Here is a 17,539-nt window from a genome sequence, read left to right on the forward strand (position 1 = left end):
ATTTTTGAAAAGGCAAATATCTCCCGATCAATAGCAATCTAAGAGACAAATCTTATGTCACTTTGAGGGAACGCATATGTCAACTTCATGTCAGAGTCTCGTCAATGTATGTCAAAGGGTTTGGACGATAGAGACATTTAAATTTTTCGAGATTATTCGAAAGTCAATTTTTAAAAGGCAAATATCTCCCGATCTGTAGGAATCTGAGAGACAAAACTTATGTCACTTTGAGGGAAAGTATATGTCAACTTGCTGTCAGAGTCACGTCAATGTATGTTCAAGGGTTTGGACGATAGAGACATTTTAATTTTTCGAGATTATTCGAAAGTAAATTTTTGATAAAGCAAATATCTCCCGATCTGTAGGAATCTGAGAGACAAACATTATGTCACATTGAGGGAACGTATATGTCAACTTCATGTCAGAGTCACGTCAATGTATGTGCAAGGGTTTAAAGGATAGAGACATCTTAATTTTTCGAGATTATTCGAAAATCAATTATTAAAGGCAAATATCTCCCGATCTGTAGGAATCTGAGAGACAAAACTTATGTCACTTTGAGGGAACGTATATGTAAACTTCCTGTCAGAGTCACGTCAATGTATGTCCAAGGGTTTGAACGATAGAGACATTTTAATTTTTCGAGATTATTCGAAAGTCAATTTCTGAAAAAGCAAATATCTCCAGATCTGTAGGAATCTGAGAGACAAAACTCATGTCACTTTGAGGGAAGGCATATGTCAACTTCATGTCAGAGTCACGTCAATGTATGTCCAAGGGTTTGGAGGATAGAGACATTTAAATTTTTAGAGATTATTCGAAAGTCAATTCTTAAAAGGCAAATATCTACCGATCTGTAGGCATCTGAGAGACAAAACTTATGTCACTTTGAGGGAACGTATATGTCAACTTCCTGTCAGAGTCACGTCAATGTATGTCCAAGGGTTTAGACGATAGAGACATTTTAATTTTTCGAGATTATTCGAAAGTCAATTTTTAAAAGGCAAATATCTCCCGATCTGTAGGAATCTGAGAGACAAAACTTATGTCACTTTGAGGGAAAGTATATGTCAACTTGCTGTCAGAGTCACGTCAATGTATGTCCAAGGGTTTGGAGGATAGAGACATTTTAATTTTTCGAGATTATTCGAAAGTCAATTTTTGAAAAGGCAAATATCTCCCGATCTGTAGGAATCTGAGAGACAAAACTTATGTCACTTTGAGGGAACGTATATGTCAACTTCATGTCAGAATCTCGTCAATGCATGTCCAAGGGTTTGGACGATAGAGACATTTTAATTTTTCGAGATTATTCGATAGTCAATTTTTTAAAGGCAAATATCTCCCGATCTGTAGGCATCTGTGAGACAAAACTTATGTCACTTTGAGGGAACGTATATGTCAACCTCATGTCAGAATCTCGTCAATGTATGTCCAAGGGTTTGGAGGATAGAGACATTTTAATTTTTCGAGATTATTCGAAAGTCAATTTTTAAAAGGCAAATATCTCCCGATCTGTAGGAATCTGAGAGACAAAACTTATGTCACTTTGAGGGAACGTATATGTCAACTTCCTGTCAGAGTCACGTCAATGTATGTCCAAGGGTTTGGAGGATAAAGACATTTTAATTTTTCGAGATTATTCGAAAGTCAATTTTTGAAAAGGCAAATATTTCCCGATCTGTAGGAATCTGAGAGACAAAACTTATGTCACTTTGAGGGAACGTATATGTTAACTTGCTGCCAGAGTCACGTCAATGTATGTCCAAGGGTTTGGAGGATAGAGACATTTAAATTTTTAGAGATTATTCGAAAGTCAATTTTTGAAAAGGCAAATATCTCCCGATCAATAGCAATCTAAGAGACAAATCTTATGTCACTTTGAGGGAACGCATATGTCAACTTCATGTCAGAGTCTCGTCAATGTATGTCAAAGGTTTTGGACGATAGAGACATTTAAATTTTTCGAGATTATTCGAAAGTCAATTTTTAAAAGGCAAATATCTCCCGATCTGTAGGAATCTGAGAGACAAAACTTATGTCACTTTGAGGGAAAGTATATGTCAACTTGCTGTCAGAGTCACGTCAATGTATGTTCAAGGGTTTGGACGATAGAGACATTTTAATTTTTCGAGATTATTCGAAAGTAAATTTTTGATAAAGCAAATATCTCCCGATCTGTAGGAATCTGAGAGACAAACATTATGTCACATTGAGGGAACGTATATGTCAACTTCATGTCAGAGTCACGTCAATGTATGTGCAAGGGTTTGGAGGATAGAGACATCTTAATTTTTCGAGATTATTCGAAAATCAATTATTAAAGGCAAATATCTCCCGATCTGTAGGAATCTGAGAGACAAAACTTATGTCACTTTGAGGGAACGTATATGTAAACTTCCTGTCAGAGTCACGTCAATGTATGTCCAAGGGTTTGAACGATAGAGACATTTTAATTTTTCGAGATTATTCGAAAGTCAATTTTTGAAAAAGCAAATATCTCCAGATCTGTAGGAATCTGAGAGACAAAACTCATGTCACTTTGAGGGAAGGCATATGTCAACTTCATGTCAGAGTCACGTCATTGTATGTCCAAGGGTTTGGAGGATAGAGACATTTAAATTTTTAAAGATTATTCGAAAGTCAATTCTTAAAAGGCAAATATCTCCCGATCTGTAGGAATCTGAGAGACAAAACTTATGTCACTTTGAGGGAAAGTATATGTCAACTTGCTGTCAGAGTCACGTCAATGTATGTCCAAGGGTTTGGACGATAGAGACATTTTAATTTTTCGAGATTATTCGAAAGTAAATTTTTGATAAAGCAAATATCTCCCGATCTGTAGGAATCTGAGAGACAAACCTTATGTCACATTGAGGGAACGTATATGTCAACTTCATGTCAGAGTGACGTCAATGTATGTGCAAGGGTTTGGAGGATAGAGACATCTTAATTTTTCGAGATTATTCGAAAATCAATTTTTTAAAGTCAAATATCTCCCGATCTGTAGGAATCTGAGAGACAAAACTTATGTCACTTTGAGGGAACGTATATGTAAACTTCCTGTCAGAGTCACGTCAATGTACGTCCAAGGGTTTGGAGGATAGAGACATTTTAATTTTTCGAGATTATTCGAAAGTCAATTTTTTAAAATGCAAATATCTTCCGATCTGTAGGAATCTGAGGGACAAAACTTATGTCACTTTGAGGGAACGTATATGTCAACTTCATGTCAGAATCTCGTCAATGTATGTAAAAGGTTTTGGACGATAGAGACATTTAAATTTCTCGAGATTATTCGAAAGTCAATTTTTAAAAGGCAAATATCTCCCGATCTGTAGGAATCTGAGGGACAAAACTTATGTCACTTTGAGGGAACGTATATGTCAACTTCCTGTCAGAGACACGTCAATGTATGTCCAAGGGTTTGGAGGATAGAGACATTTAAATTTTTCGAGATTATTCGAAAGTCAATTTCTGAAAAGGCAAATATCTCCAGATCTGTAGGAATCTGAGAGACAAAACTTATGTCACTTTGAGGGAACGCATATGTCAACATCATGTCAGAATTTCGTCAATGTATGTCCAAGGGTTTGGACGATAGAGACATTTTAATTTTTCGAGATTATTCGAAAGTCAATTATTAAAAGGCAAATATCTCCCGATCTGTAGGCATCTGAGAGACAAAACTTATGTCGCTTTGAGGGAACGTATCTGTCAACCTCATGTCAGAATCTCGTCAATGTATGTCCAAGGGTTTGGACGATAGAGACATTTTAATTTTTCGAGATTATTCGAAAGTCAATTTTTAAAAAGCAAATATCTCCCGATCTGTAGGCATCTGAGAGACAAAGCTTATGTCACTTTGAGGGAAGGCATATGTCAACTTCATGTCAGAGTCTCGTCAATGTATGTCCAAGGGTTTGGAGGATAGAGACATTTAAATTTTTAGAGATTATTCGAAAGTCAATTTTTAAAAGGCAAATATCTCCCGATCTGTAGGAATCTGAGAGACAAAACTTATGTCACTTTGAGGGAACGTATATGTAAACTTCCTGTCAGAGTCACGTCAATGTATGTCCAAGGGTTTGAACGATAGAGACATTTTAATTTTTCGAGATTATTCGAAAGTCAATTTTTGAAAAAGCAAATATCTCCTGATCTGTAGGAATCTGAGAGACAAAACTCATGTCACTTTGAGGGAAGGCATATGTCAACTTCATGTCAGAGTCACGTCATTGTATGTCCAAGGGTTTGGAGGATAGAGACATTTAAATTTTTAAAGATTATTCGAAAGTCAATTCTTAAAAGGCAAATATCTACCGATCTGTAGGCATCTGAGAGACAAAACTTATGTCACTTTGAGGGAACGTATATGTCAACATCCTGTCAGAGTCACGTCAATGTATGTCCAAGGGTTTGGAGGATAGAGACATTTTAATTTTTTGAGATTATTCGAAAAACAATTTTTAAAAGGCAAATATCTCCCGATCTGTAGGAATCTGAGAGACAAAACTTATATCACTTTGAGGGAAAGTATATGTCAACTTGCTGTCAGAGTCACGTCAATGTATGTCCAAGGGTTTGGACGATAGAGACATTTTAATTTTTCGAGATTATTCGAAAGTAAATTTTTGATAAAGCAAATATCTCCCGATCTGTAGGAATCTGAGAGACAAACCTTATGTCACATTGAGGGAACGTATATGTCAACTTCATGTCAGAGTGACGTCAATGTATGTGCAAGGGTTTGGAGGATAGAGACATCTTAATTTTTCGAGATTATTCGAAAATCAATTTTTTAAAGTCAAATATCTCCCGATCTGTAGGAATCTGAGAGACAAAACTTATGTCACTTTGAGGGAACGTATATGTAAACTTCCTGTCAGAGTCACGTCAATGTACGTCCAAGGGTTTGGAGGATAGAGACATTTTAATTTTTCGAGATTATTCGAAAGTCAATTTTTTAAAATGCAAATATCTTCCGATCTGTAGGAATCTGAGGGACAAAACTTATGTCACTTTGAGGGAACGTATATGTCAACTTCATGTCAGAATCTCGTCAATGTATGTAAAAGGTTTTGGACGATAGAGACATTTAAATTTCTCGAGATTATTCGAAAGTCAATTTTTAAAAGGCAAATATCTCCCGATCTATAGGAATCTGAGGGACAAAACTTATGTCACTTTGAGGGAACGTATATGTGAACTTCCTGTCAGAGACACGTCAATGTATGTCCAAGGGTTTGGAGGATAGAGACATTTAAATTTTTCGAGATTATTCGAAAGTCAATTTCTGAAAAGGCAAATATCTCCAGATCTGTAGGAATCTGAGAGACAAAACTTATGTCACTTTGAGGGAACGCATATGTCAACATCATGTCAGAATTTCGTCAATGTATGTCCAAGGGTTTGGACGATAGAGACATTTTAATTTTTCGAGATTATTCGAAAGTCAATTATTAAAAGGCAAATATCTCCCGATCTGTAGGCATCTGAGAGACAAAACTTATGTCGCTTTGAGGGAACGTATCTGTCAACCTCATGTCAGAATCTCGTCAATGTATGTCCAAGGGTTTGGACGATAGAGACATTTTAATTTTTCGAGATTATTCGAAAGTCAATTTTTAAAAAGCAAATATCTCCCGATCTGTAGGCATCTGAGAGACAAAGCTTATGTCACTTTGAGGGAAGGCATATGTCAACTTCATGTCAGAGTCTCGTCAATGTATGTCCAAGGGTTTGGAGGATAGAGACATTTAAATTTTTAGAGATTATTCGAAAGTCAATTTTTAAAAGGCAAATATCTCCCGATCTGTAGGAATCTCAGAGACAAAACTTATGTCACTTTGAGGGAAAGTATATGTCAACTTGCTGTCAGAGTAACGTAAATGTATGTCCAAGGGTTTGGAGGATAGAGACATTTAAATTTTTAGAGATTATTCGAAAGTCAATTTTTGAAAACGCAAATATCTCCCGATCAATAGGAATCTAAGATACAAACCTTATGTCACATTGAGGGAACGTATATGTCAACTTCATGTCAGAGTGACGTCAATGTATGTCCAAGGGTTTGGAGGATAGAGACATTTTAATTTTTTGAGATTATACGAAAGTCAATTTTTAAAAGGCAAATATCTCCCGATCTGTAGGAATCTGAGAGACAAAACTTATGTCACTTTGAGGGAAAGTATATGTCAACTTGCTGTCAGAGTCACGTCAATGTATGTCCAAGGGTTTGGACGATAGAGACATTTTAATTTTTCGAGATTATTCGAAAGTAAATTTTTGATAAAGCAAATATCTCCCGATCTGTAGGAATCTGAGAGACAAACCTTATGTCACATTGAGGGAACGTATATGTCAACTTCATGTCAGAGTGACGTCAATGTATGTGCAAGGGTTTGGAGGATAGAGACATCTTAATTTTTCGAGATTATTCGAAAATCAATTTTTTAAAGTCAAATATCTCCCGATCTGTAGGAATCTGAGAGACAAAACTTATGTCACTTTGAGGGAACGTATATGTAAACTTCCTGTCAGAGTCACGTCAATGCATGTCCAAGGGTTTGGAGGATAGAGACATTTTAATTTTTCGAGATTATTCGAAAGTCAATTTTTTAAAAGGCAAATATCTTCCGATCTGTAGGAATCTGAGGGACAAAACTTATGTCACTTTGAGGGAACGTATATGTCAACTTCATGTCAGAATCTCGTCAATGTATGTGAAAGGTTTTGGACGATAGAGACATTTAAATTTCTCGAGTTTATTCGAAAGTCAATTTTTAAAAGGCAAATATCTCCCGATCTGTAGGAATCTGAGAGACAAAACTTATGTCACTTTGAGGGAACGTTTATGTCAACTTGCTGTCAGAGTCACGTCAATGTATGTCCAAGGGTTTGGACGATAGAGACATTTTAATTTTTCGAGATTATTCGAAAGTCAATTTTTGAAGAAACAAATATCTCCAGATCTGTAGGAATCTGATAGACAAAACTCATGTCACTTTGAGGGAAGGCATATGTCAACTTCATGTCAGAGTCACGTCAATGTATGTCCAAGGGTTTGGAGGATAGAGACATTTAAATTTTTAGAGATTATTCGAAAGTCAATTTTTAAAAGGCAAATATCTACCGATCTGTAGGCATCTGAGAGACAAAACTTATGTCACTTTGAGGGAACGTATATGTCAACTTCCTGTCAGAGTCACGTCAATGTATGTCCAAGGGTTTGGAGGATAGAGACATTTAAATTTTTCGAGATTATTCGAAAGTCAATTTCTGAAAAGGCAAATATCTCCAGATCTGTAGGAATCTGAGAGACAAAACTTATGTCACTTTGAGGGAAGGCATATGTCAACATCATGTCAGAATCTCGTCAATGTATGTTCAAGGGTTTGGACGATAGAGACATTTTAATTTTTCGAGATTATTCGAAAGTCAATTATTAAAAGGCAAATATCTCCCGATCTGTAGGCATCTGAGAGACAAAACTTATGTCGCTTTGAGGGAACGTATATGTCAACCTCATGTCAGAATCTCGTCAATGTATGTCCAAGGGTTTGGACGATAGAGACATTTTAATTTTTCGAGATTATTCGAAAGTCAATTTTTAAAAAGCAGATATCTCCCGATCTGTAGGCATCTGAGAGACAAAGCTTATGTCACTTTGAGGGAAGGCATATGTCAACTTCATGTCAGAGTCTCGTCAATGTATGTCCAAGGGTTTGGAGGATAGAGACATTTAAATTTTTAGAGATTATTCGAAAGTCAATTTTTAAAAGGCAAATATCTCCCGATCTGTAGGAATCTCAGAGACAAAACTTATGTCACTTTGAGGGAAAGTATATGTCAACTTGCTGTCAGAGTCACGTCAATGTATGTGAAAGGGTTTGGACGATAGAGACATTTTAATTTTTCGAGATTATTCGAAAGTAAATTTTTGATAAAGCAAATATCTCCCGATCTCTAGGAATCTGAGAGACAAACCTTATGTCACATTGAGGGAACGTATATGTCAACTTTATGTCAGAGTCACGTCAATGTATGTGCAAGGGTTTGGAGGATAGAGACATCTTAATTTTTCGAGATTATTCGAAAATCAATTTTTTAAAGGCAAATATCTCCCGATCTGTAGGAATGTGAGAGACAAAACTCATGTCACTTTGAGGGAACGTATATGTAAACTTCCTGTCAGAGTCACGTCAATGTATGTCCAAGGGTTTGGAGGATAGAGACATTTTAATTTTTCGAGATTATTCGAAAGTCAATTTTTGAAAAGGCAAATATCTTCCGATCTGTAGGAATCTGAGAGACAAAACTTATGTCACTTTGAGGGAACGTATATGTCAACTTCATGTCAGAATCTCGTCAATGTATGTGAAAGGGTTTGGACGATAGAGACATTTAAATTTTTCGAGATTATTCGAAAGTCAATTTTTAAAAGGCAAATATCTCCCGATCTGTAGGAATCTGAGAGACAAAACTTATGTCACTTTGAGGGAACGTATATGTCAACTTGCTGTCAGAGTCACGTCAATGTATGTCCAAGGGTTTAGACGATAGAGACATTTTAATTTTTCGAGATTATTCGAAAGTCAATTTTTGAAAAAGCAAATATCTCCAGATCTGTAGGAATCTGAGAGACAAAACTTATGTCACTTTGAGGGAAGGCATATGTCAACATCATGTCAGTGTCACGTCAATGTATGTCCAAGGGTTTGGAGGATAGAGACATTTAAATTTTTAGAGATTATACGAAAGTCAATTCTTAAAAGGCAAATATCTACCGATCTGTAGGCATCTGAGAGACAAAACTTATGTCACTTTGAGGGAACGTATATGTCAACTTCCTGTCAGAGTGACGTCAATGTATGTCCAAGGGTTTGGAGGATAGAGACATTTTAATTTTTCGAGATTATTCGAAAGTCAATTTTTGAAAAGGCAAATATCCCCCGATCTGTAGGAATCTGAGAGACAAAACTTATGTCACTTTGAGGGAACGTATATGTCAACTTCATGTCAGAATCTCGTCAATGTATGTCCAAGGGTTTGGACGATAGAGACATTTTAATTTTTCGAGATTATTCGAAAGTCAATTATTAAAAGGCAAATATCTCCCGATCTGTAGGCATCTGAGAAACAAAACGTATGTCGCTTTGAGGGAACGTATATGTCAACCTCATGTCAGAATCTCGTCAATGTATGTCCAAGGGTTTGGACGATAGAGACAATTTAATTTTTCGAGATTATTCGAAAGTCAATTTTTAAATTCAAATATCTCCCGATCTGTAGGCATCTGAGAGACAAAACTTATGTCACTTTGAGGGAACGCATATGTCAACTGCATGTCAGAATCTCGTCAATGTATATCTAAGGGTTTGGACGATAGAGACATTTTAATTTTTCGAGATTATTCGAAAGTCAATTATTAAGAGGCAAATATCTCCCGATCTGTAGGAATCTGAGAGACAAAACTTATGTCACTTTGAGGGAACGTATATGTCAACTACCTGTCAGAGTCACGTCAATGTATGTCCAAGGGTTTGGAGGATAGAGACATTTTAATTTTTCGAGATTATTCGAAAGTCAATTTTTGAAAAGGCAAATATCTCCCGATCTGTAGGAATCTGAGAGACAAAACTTATGTCACTTTGAGGGAACGTATATGTCAACTTCATGTCAGAATCTCGTCAATGTATGTCCAAGGGTTTGGACGATAGAGACATTTTAATTTTTCGAGATTATTCGAAAGTCAATTTATAAAAAAGCAAATATCTCCCGATCTGTAGGAATCTGAGAGACAAACCTTATGTCACATTGAGGGAACGTATATGTCAACTTCATGTCAGGGTCACGTCAATGTATGTGCAAGGGTTTGGAGGATAGAGACATCTTAATTTTTCGAGATTATTCGAAAATCAATTTTTTAAAGGCAAATATCTCCCGAACTGTAGGAATCTGAGAGACAAAACTTATGTCACTTTGAGGGAACGTATATGTCAACTTCCTGTCAGAGTCACGTCAATGTATGTCCAAGGGTTTGGAGGATAGAGACATTTTAATTTTTCGAGATTATTCGAAAGTCAATTTTTGAAAAGGCAAATATCTTCCGATCTGTAGGAATCTGAGAGACAAAACTTATGTCACTTTGAGGGAACGTATATGTCAACTTCATGTCAGAATCTCGTCAATGTATGTGAAAGGATTTGGACGATAGAGACATTTAAATTTTTCGAGATTATTCGAAAGTCAATTTTTAAAAGGCAAATATCTCCCGATCTGTAGGAATCTGAGAGACAAAACTTATGTCACTTTGAGGGAACGTATATGTCAACTTGCTGTCAGAGTCACGTCAATGTATGTCCAAGGGTTTGGATGATAGAGACATTTAAATTTTTCGAGATTATTCGAAAGTCAATTTTTGAAAAAGCAAATATCTCCAGATCTGTAGGAATCTGAGAGACAAAACTCATGTCACTTTGAGGGAACGTATATGTCAACTTCATGTCAGAATCTCGTCAATGTATGTCCAAGGGTTTGGACGATAGAGACATTTTAATTTTTCGAGATTATTCGAAAGTCAATTCTTAAAAGGCAAATATCTCTCGATCTGTAGGAATCTGAGAGACAAAACTTATGTCACTTTGAGGGAACGTATATGTCAACTTCATGTCAGAATCTCGTTAATGTATGTCCAACGGTTTGGACGATAGAGACAATTTAATTTTTCGAGATTATTCGAAAGTCAATTTTTGAAAAGGCAAATATCTCTCGATCTGTAGGAATCTGAGAGACAAAACTTATGTCACTTTGAGGGAACGTATATGTCAACGTCATGTCAGAATCTCGTCAAAGTATGTCCAACGGTTTGGACGATAGAGACATTTCAATTTTTCGAGATTATTCGAAAGTCAATTTTTAAAAGGCAAATATCTCCCGATCTGTAGGCATCTGAGAGACAAAACTTATGTCACTTTGAGGGAACGCATATGTCAACTTCATGTCAGAATCTCGTCAATGTATATCTAAGGGTTTGGACGATAGAGACATTTTAATTTTTCGAGATTATTCGAAAGTCAATTATTAAGAGGCAAATATCTCCCGATCTGTAGGAATCTGAGAGACAAAACTTATGTCACTTTGAGGGAACGTATATGTCAACTACCTGTCAGAGTCACGTCAATGTATGTCCAAGGGTTTGGAGGATAGAGACATTTTAATTTTTCGAGATTATTCGAAAGTCAATTTTTGAAAAGGCAAATATCTCCCGATCTGTAGGAATCTGAGAGACAAAACTTATGTCACTTTGAGGGAACGTATATGTCAACTTCATGTCAGAATCTCGTCAATGTATGTCCAAGGGTTTGGACGATAGAGACATTTTAATTTTTCGAGATTATTCGAAAGTCAATTTATAAAAAAGCAAATATCTCCCGATCTGTAGGAATCTGAGAGACAAACCTTATGTCACATTGAGGGAACGTATATGTCAACTTCATGTCAGGGTCACGTCAATGTATGTGCAAGGGTTTGGAGGATAGAGACATCTTAATTTTTCGAGATTATTCGAAAATCAATTTTTTAAAGGCAAATATCTCCCGAACTGTAGGAATCTGAGAGACAAAACTTATGTCACTTTGAGGGAACGTATATGTCAACTTCCTGTCAGAGTCACGTCAATGTATGTCCAAGGGTTTGGAGGATAGAGACATTTTAATTTTTCGAGATTATTCGAAAGTCAATTTTTGAAAAGGCAAATATCTTCCGATCTGTAGGAATCTGAGAGACAAAACTTATGTCACTTTGAGGGAACGTATATGTCAACTTCATGTCAGAATCTCGTCAATGTATGTGAAAGGGTTTGGACGATAGAGACATTTAAATTTTTCGAGATTATTCGAAAGTCAATTTTTAAAAGGCAAATATCTCCCGATCTGTAGGAATCTGAGAGACAAAACTTATGTCACTTTGAGGGAACGTATATGTCAACTTGCTGTCAGAGTCACGTCAATGTATGTCCAAGGGTTTGGATGATAGAGACATTTAAATTTTTCGAGATTATTCGAAAGTCAATTTTTCAAAAAGCAAATATCTCCAGATCTGTAGGAATCTGAGAGACAAAACTCATGTCACTTTGAGGGAACGTATATGTCAACTTCATGTCAGAATCTCGTCAATGTATGTCCAAGGGTTTGGACGATAGAGACATTTTAATTTTTCGAGATTATTCGAAAGTCAATTCTTAAAAGGCAAATATCTCTCGATCTGTAGGAATCTGAGAGACAAAACTTATGTCACTTTGAGGGAACTTATATGTCAACTTCATGTCAGAATCTCGTTAATGTATGTCCAACGGTTTGGACGATAGAGACAATTTAATTTTTCGAGATTATTCGAAAGTCAATTTTTGAAAAGGCAAATATCTCTCGATCTGTAGGAATCTGAGAGACAAAACTTATGTCACTTTTTGGGAACGTATATGTCAACGTCATGTCAGAATCTCGTCAAAGTATGTCCAACGGTTTGGACGATAGAGACATTTCAATTTTTCGAGATTATTCGAAAGTCAATTTTTAAAAGGCAAATATCTCCCGATCTGTAGGCATCTGAGAGACAAAACTTATGTCACATTGAGGGAACGTATATGTCAACCTCATGCCAGAATCTCGTTAATGTATGTCCAAGGGTTTGGACGATAGAGACATTTTAATTTTTCGAGATTATTCGAAAGTCAATTATTAAAAGGCAAATATCTCCCGATCTGTAGGCATCTGAGAGACAAAACTTATGCCACTATGAGGGAACGTATATGTGACCTTCATGTCAGAATCTCGTCAATGTATGTCTAAGGGTTTGGACGATAGAGACATTTAAATTTTTCGATATTATTCGAAAGTCAATTTTTAAAAGGCAAATATCTCCCGATCTGTAGGAATCTGAGTGACAAACCTTATGTCACATTGAGGGAACGTATATGTCAACTTCATGTCAGAGTCATGTCAATGTATGTGCAAGGGTTTGGAGGATAGAGACATCTTAATTTTTCGAGATTATTCGAAAATCAATTATTTAAAGGCAAATATCTCCCGAACTGTAGGAATCTGAGAGACAAAACTTATGTCACTTTGAGGGAACGTATATGTAAACTTCCTGTCAGAGTCACGTCAATGTATGTCCAAGGGTTTGGAGGATAGAGACATTTTAATTTTTCGAGATTATTCGAAAGTCAATTTTTGAAAAGGCAAATCTCTTCCGATCTGAAGGAATCTGAGAGACAAAACTTATGTCACTTTGAGGGACCGTATATGTCAACTTCATGTCAGAATCTCGTCAATGTATGTCCAAGAGTTTGGACGATAAAGACATTTAAATTTTTCGAGATTATTCGAAAGTCAATTTTTAAAAGGCAAATATCTCCCGATCTGTAGGAATCTAAGAGACAAAACTTATGCCACTTTGAGGGAACGTATATGTCAACTTGCTGTCAGAGTCACGTCAATGTATGTCCAAGGGTTTGGACGATAGAGACATTTTAATTTTTCGAGATTATTCGAAAGTCAATTTTTGAAAAAGGAAATATCTCCAGATCTGTAGGAATCTGAGAGACAAAACTTATGTCACTTTGAGGGAACGCATATTTCAAGTTCATGTCAGAATCTCGTCAATCTATGTAAAAGGGTTTGGACGATACAGACATTTTAATTTTTCGAGATTATTCGAAAGTCAATTATTAAAAGGCAAATATCTCCCGATCTGTAGGCATCTGAGAGACAAAACGTATGTCACTTTGAGGGAACGTATATGTCAACCTCATGTAGGAATCTCGTCAATGTATGTCCAAGGGTTTGGACGATAGAGACATTTTAATTTTTCGAGATTATTCGAAAGTCAATTATTAAAAAGCAAATATCTCCCGATCTGTAGGCATCTGAGAGACAAAACTTATGTCACTTTGAGGGAACGTATATGTCAACTTCATGTCAGAATCTCGTCAATTGATGTCCAAGGGTTTGGACGATAGAGACATTTTAATTTTTCGAGATTATTCGAAAGTCAATTATTAAAAGGCAAATATCTCCCGATCTGTAGGCATCTGAGAGACAAAACTTATGCCACTTTGAGGGAACGTATATGTCAACTTCATGTCAGAATCTCGTCAATGTATGTCCAAGGGTTTGGACGATAGAGACATTTTAATTCTTCGAGATTATTCGAAAGTCAATTTATGAAAAAGCAAATATCTCCCGATCTGTAGGAATCTGAGAGACAAACCTTATGTCACATTGAGGGAACGTATATGTCAACTTCATGTCAGGGTCACGTCAATGTATGTGGAAGGGTTTGGAGGATAGAGACATCTTAATTTTTCGAGATTATTCGAAAATCAATTTTTTAAAGGCAAATATCTCCCGAACTGTAGGAATCTAAGAGACAAAACTTATGTCACTTTGAGGGAACGTATATGTAAACTTCCTGTCAGAGTCACGTCAATGTATGTCCAAGGGTTTGGAGGATAGAGACATTTTAATTTTTCGAGATTATTCGAAAGTCAATTTTTGAAAAGGCAAATATCTTCCGATCTGTAGGAATCTGAGAGACAAAACTTATGTCACTTTGAGGGAACGTATATGTCAACTTCATGTCAGAATCTCGTCAACGTATGTCCAAGTTTTTGGACGATAGAGACATTTTAATTTTTCGAGATTATTCGAAAGTCAATTTTTTAAAGGCAAATATCTCCCGATCTGTAGGCATCTGAGAGACAAAACTTATGTCACTTTGAGGGAACGTATATGTCAACCTCATATCAGAATCTCGTCAATGTATGTCCAAGGGTTTGGACGATAGAGACATTTTAATTTTTCGAGATTATTCGAAAGTCAATTATTAAAAGGCAAATATCTCCCGATCTGTAGGCATCTGAGAGACAAACCGTAAGTCACTTTGAGGGACCGTATATGTCAACTTCATGTGAGAATCTCGTCAATGTATGTCCAAGGGTTTGGACGATAGAGACATTTTAATTTTTCGAGATTATTCGAAAGTCAATTTTTGAAAAGGCAAATATCTCCCGATCTGTAGGAATCTGAGAGACAAAACTTATGTCACTTTGAGGGAACGTATATGTCAACTTCCTGTCAGAGTCACGTCAATGTATGTCCAAGGGTTTGGAGGATAGAGACATTTTAATTTTTCGAGATTATTCGAAAGTCAATTCTTAAAAGGCAAATATCTACCGATCTGTAGGCATCTGAGAGACAAAACTTATGTCACTTTTTGGGAAGGCGTATGTCAACTTCATGTCAGAGTCACGTCAATGTATGTCCAAGGGTTTGGAGGATAGAGACATTTAAATTTTTAGAGATTATTCGAAAGTCAATTTTTAAAAGGCAAATATCTACCGATCTGTAGGCATCTGAGAGACAAAACTTATGTCACTTTGAGGGAACGTATATGTCAACTTCCTGTCAGAGTCAAGTCAATGTATGTCCAAGGGTTTGGACGATAGAGACATTTTAATTTTTCGAGATTATTCGAAAGTCAATTTATGAAAAAGCAAATATCTCCCGATCTGTAGGAATCTGAGAGACAAACCTTATGTCACATTGAGGGAACGTATATGTCAACTTCATGTCAGGGTCACGTCAATGTATGTGCAAGGGTTTGGAGGATAGAGACATCTTAATTTTTCGAGATTATTCGAAAATCAATTTTTTAAAGGCAAATATCTCCCGAACTGTAGGAATCTGAGAGACAAAACTTATGTCACTTTGAGGGAACGTATATGTTAACTTCCTGTCAGAGTCACGTCAATGTATGTCCAAGGGTTTGGAGGATAGAGACATTTGAATTTTTCGAGATTATTCGAAAGTCAATTTTTGAAAAGGCAAATATCTTCCGATCTGTAGGCATCTGAGAGACAAAACTTATGTCACTTTGAGGGAACGTATATGTCAACTTGCTGTCAGAGTCACGTCAATGTATGTCCAAGGGTTTGGACGTAAGAGACATTTTAATTTTTCGAGATTATTCGAAAGTCAATTTTTGAAAAAGCAAATATCTCCAGATCTGTAGGAATCTGAGAGACAAAACTTATGTCACTTAGAGGGAACGTATATGTCAACTTCATGTCAGAATCTCGTCAATGTATGTCCAAGGGTTTGGACGATACAGACATTTTAATTTTTCGAGATTATTCGAAAGTCAATTATTAAAAGGCAAATATGTCCCGATCTGTAGGCATCTGAGAGACAAAACTTATGTCACTTTGAGGGAACGTATATGTCAACCTCATGTCAGAATCTCGTCAATGTATGTCCAAGGGTTTGGACGATAGAGACATTTTAATTTTTCGAGATTATTCGAAAGTCAATTTTTAAAAAGCAAATATCTCCCGATCTGTAGGCATCTGAGAGACAAAACTTATGTCACTTTGAGGGAACGTATATGTCAACTTCATGTCAGAATCTCGTCAATGGATGTCCAAGGGTTTGGACGATAGAGACATTTTAATTTTTCGAGATTATTCGAAAGTCAATTCTTAAAAGGCAAATATCTCCCGATCTGTAGGAATCTGAGAGACAAAACTTATGTCACTTTGAGGGAACGTATATGTCAACTTCATGTCAGAATCTCGTCAATGTATGTCCAAGGGTTTGGACGATAGAGACATTTTAATTTTTCGAGATTATTCGAAAGTCAATTCTTAAAAGGCAAATATCTACCGATCTGTAGGAATCTGAGAGACAAAACTTATGCCACTTTGAGGGAACGTATATGTAAACTTAATGTCAGAGTCACGTCAATGTATGTCCAAGGGTTTGGAGGATAGAGACATTTTAATTTTTCGAGATTATTCGAAAGTCAATTTTTGAAAAGGCAAATATCTCCCGATCTGTAGGAATCTGAGAGACAAAACTTATGTCACTTTGAGGGAACGTATATGTCAACTTCATGTCAGAATCACGTCAACGTATGTCCAAGGGTTTGGACGATAGAGACATTTTAATTTTTCGAGATTATTCGAAAGTCAATTTTTAAAGGCAAATATCTCCCGATCTGTAGGCATCTGAGAGACAAAACTTATGTCACTTTGAGGGAACATATATGTCAACCTCATGTCAGAATCTCGTCAATGTATGTCCAAGGGTTTGGACGATAGAGAAATTTAAATTTTTCGAGATTATTCGAAAGTCAATTATTAAAAGGCAAATATCTCCCGATCTGTAGGCATCTGAGAGACAAACCTTAAGTCACTTTGAGGGACCGTATATGTCAACTTCATGTCAGAATCTCGTCAATGTATGTCCAAGGGTTTGGACGATAGAGACATTTTAATTTTTCGAGATTATTCGAAAGTCAATTTTTGAAAAGGCAAATATCTCCCGATCTGTAGGAATCTGAGAGACAAAACTTATGTCACTTTGAGGGAACGTATATGTCAACTTCCTGTCAGAGTCACGTCAATGTATGTCCAAGGGTTTGGAGGATAGAGACATTTTAATTTTTCGAGATTATTCGAATGTCAATTCTTAAA

The sequence above is a fragment of the Zootermopsis nevadensis genome, unplaced genomic scaffold (assembly GCF_977971745.1).
Source record: "Zootermopsis nevadensis isolate Lab colony 2312 unplaced genomic scaffold, Znev_1.0 Znev_ptg000022l, whole genome shotgun sequence".
NCBI classification, from domain to species: Eukaryota; Metazoa; Arthropoda; class Insecta; order Blattodea; family Termopsidae; genus Zootermopsis; species Zootermopsis nevadensis.